Consider the following 3,517-nt stretch of genomic DNA (forward strand, 5'->3'; position numbering starts at 1 on the left):
CGCATAAGAACCTTGAAATTTAGCACCCTACAGCCCAGCCCCTCTACCATTTCCTCGGTTCAACTGAGCTAGCCGAGTTTGTGTCCGTCGTCCCTCGGTTCTCCTATCTCTAAGTTATTCGGTTATCTGCAATTTAGTTGATTTTGTCTATCACGATTGAAAGAAAGTTCAATCGATATCTTGAGTTTTTTTCGTGAGTGAGAATTCCCTAGAAACGACGCATTCGCGTCCGGCGCCCAACAATCCGTTCGTCGGAAGAGGACCGCCAGGACGCCGTAGAGTAACGGATTAGAAGATTCCGACTTAATTAGAAAAATCCCATTACAATATTATAAGGGTGTGTTACGTCGGTAAACGCTGCCACCAATGTTACGTAGGTAAAAGGTTCACCGGCGTTATTATTTAGGTTCGTTCTCGTTTTATGCAACCAAATGCAACTGCAGCAAAAGATTTCAAGTGATGAAGGTGATTGAGAGTGTGTAGATGGTTATGATGCAAAGTATATTTATTTGCCAAGCTCGGAAAGGCTTACAGGCGTAATTAGACGTGTTTAACTTTCAAAAAGTAATAATTATTGTTGACCAGGCTCGGTGAGGCTTACAGGTGTGTTCGATAAATATTTGTAGAGTGACCGATCCAGGATTTCGGTGTGTGACTAAGGAACTATGTTCTGGAAAACCGTACTCTTCGGTTCTAAGTTTGGAAGTGATTTCGATATGAAGATTAGGAATAAGGTAAACTCGGGTTTTTGAAAGAGGGGGTCGGTGGAACGGGAGTGCACGTGTAGCTGATAAGGTGAAAATCAGGAAGTCATTGCACTTGCATGTCATGCTGATGCAAGGTGGAGCAATGACCGATGACAGTTGACATAGGAAGGCAGAAAGAAAGATATCGGGTTGCATCTGGTAGAATTGTTGGTAATACTTGATATGAATTGGGAATTGGTAAGAATGGTTGGGCGAGACGTTTGGACCGAGGTTCGGACGTAACACACCCTCTTATTTTTCACAGGTTGACCTTCTGTTCTTGGTCTGGCGACTGAACTATATCGTTTTTCATCGTTGATAGACTTTCTGCATTTTTGTCATCCTCATTACTCTCGTGATTGCAATGAACTGCAAGCGCCAATCAAAGTCTCCGTTCCCTGTATAGGCAGTTATCAGCTATAATATTTAATAACAACGAGTTTCAATGTCATTTGAGACATATGACTACATGATTATCATTCATCTGATACGCGAGGTACGTGATTTATGAAAAACTTGATCGCAGCATGTCAATGTCAATGTATATTTATTGTTCCCCTCGAGGTTACAAGGACTTCCAATTCTTACATTCTCAACTTATCCTACTCATAATTCTACCTATACTTATTACTAGCCGTTTTCCGTTTTTTTCCTTCTTCATCTCTCTCTCCTCCTCCTCCCTCTTAATATCAACCTCTCCGCTCGCACTTATTACTAGCCTTATTCTGTACTCATCTGTACCCACTGTTCTTAACCTACTCTTATTCTATCCTTTCCCCTATACCCTTTTTTTTTTCTTTTCTCTCTTCCTCGTCCTACCCCTTGTCCTTCTCTTGCACTCTCTTTCTTTCACCCTCCTTTTTCCCTCACATCACTTCTCTCATCCTCCCTTTCTCTCATTCTTTCCCATTCATCCTTTTTCTTCATGCCTGTCCCGTTCCGACTTCCGTTTCCCTCACTCCTTTCGCTCTCTCTCTCTTCTACCTCTCTCCATTCCCTCTCTTTTTTTCCTTCCATACCCTCTCTTCTTCCTTCTATTTTTCTCGGCCACCTCTCTTCCTTCCCATCCCCCCAACACCACTCCTATTTCCTCTATCCATCTGCTCCCTCCTTCTACCGCCTCTCTTCACTCTTTCCATACGTGCTCCCATGATTCTACCCCTACCTCTCATATCCTACACTTTTTCTTTCCCTCTTTTTCCCAATATCTTGCCTCTCTCATTTCGCTTCTTAATCTGAACCTTGCCATTCTCCTCCACCTACTTTCCCCCTATCCCTTGCATAGATAATCTGGCACTCCTGCCCGTTTTATCCCTGCATACCACTTATTGTACCTTCACTCCCTTATCTTCGCTCATCTTTCCACTTCTTACCTATCCCTATCTTCCTTTGCTATCTCCTCATACTTCACCTCCCCTCCGTCTCTCCTCCTCGTCACTTCCTCTGCGTCCAGCCCCCTTTCTCTCATGAATTCTCTTCTCCCCTCTTCTTATTTTGTTTGCCTTTCTTCCCCTCTTTCCCTTTCCCTTACCTCCTTTCAGCATATCCTTGCTAGCCCGATCCCTCTGCCTTCCTCTAGCCTCTTCTCATAGCTCCACGCTCTTTTCCCCGCCCTCGGTCTCAGCTTCTCTCTCTGTAGCTCTTCCCTTACCATATACCCTGGTATCCTCCAATCTACCCCTAGCACCCATCTCAAATATCTCTCCAGCATTGCCTCTACTCTCTTCCATTCCCTTCACCCCCATATCTCCCCTGCATATTCTACCACTGTCCACACCAACCCGTCAAACAACCATATCCTTCTTCTCCAATCCCTTCCAAATCTTCGTTTTTCTACCCCCCACGCCTGCCTCATTACCAGACTCGCTTTCCTTACCCTTTCCTTAACATGAGCTTCCCCCCCCCCCCCCCCCCCCCCCCCCCCCTAGCTACTATATATCCCGGATAACAAACTTTTTTCACCTCCTCTAGCTTCTCTTCCTTTCATTTCCAAATTACCTTGTGCTTTCTTCCATCCCCCGCCCTGAATCTCATCACCTTCGTCTTTCCCGAATTCGGTTCCAGTCTCTTTTCCTCCGGATAGCCCTCCATTCTTAACAGCATCTTCCTCATTCCCATCTCGTTTTCTAGCACCACATCATCTGCATACGTCAATGTGTATACCCTGTTCTCTCCCAGCTTAACCCTTCCCCCCCCCCCCCCCCCCCCCCCCCTCGACCCATATCTTTCGTATTTTCTCCTCCATATCTGCCGTCAGCAGGTTAAACAGTGTAACGTGGCGTTTTCAGCCCCGTTAATACAGCACTCGAATTTCCCAGAATTTTCTCCCGTTTTTCGTTGATAATATAGAAAACTGCAGCACACCGGAACGAATCACCAAGGCTAAATTGAAATAACAGATATTCCGTATATTAAGCTAATTTTCGTTGTTGTTCCGAAAATTCTCTTATGTGACCTGGGAAAATACCGACGAGTTGAGCCAAGGACGATCTACAACGACCTCCCGGGCCCTTTCCTCCAAGGGTACAACTCTCATCCGTGCCAATCAGAATACCGATGTGCACTCTCCCGCGGTGGACCGGACCACTGGCTGATGACAGCATCGCCAACATCTCCCGCCTCCCGATCTACCGAATCGCTACCGGCGTATAGGACCGCAAGACGACCCGTCTACGATCTCCCGCTAGATGATAGGTGCGTAAGACGCTATGCTATCGACGAATGAATGCTACGGAAGGCGGCGTATAGGGTGGCATGGATCGAGTAGTGTC

At 46.0% G+C, this 3,517-nt stretch overlaps 1 pseudogene; it reads right to left on the reverse strand.

Moving 5' to 3' along the window:
- Positions 1 to 1,495: 1,495 nt before the first annotated feature.
- Positions 1,496 to 2,849, reverse strand: LOC125500016 (annotated as a pseudogene).
- Between the last annotated feature and the right edge of the window lie 668 nt (positions 2,850 to 3,517).

This window comes from Athalia rosae, chromosome 2, assembly GCF_917208135.1.
Source record: "Athalia rosae chromosome 2, iyAthRosa1.1, whole genome shotgun sequence".
Taxonomy (NCBI): domain Eukaryota; kingdom Metazoa; phylum Arthropoda; class Insecta; order Hymenoptera; family Athaliidae; genus Athalia; species Athalia rosae.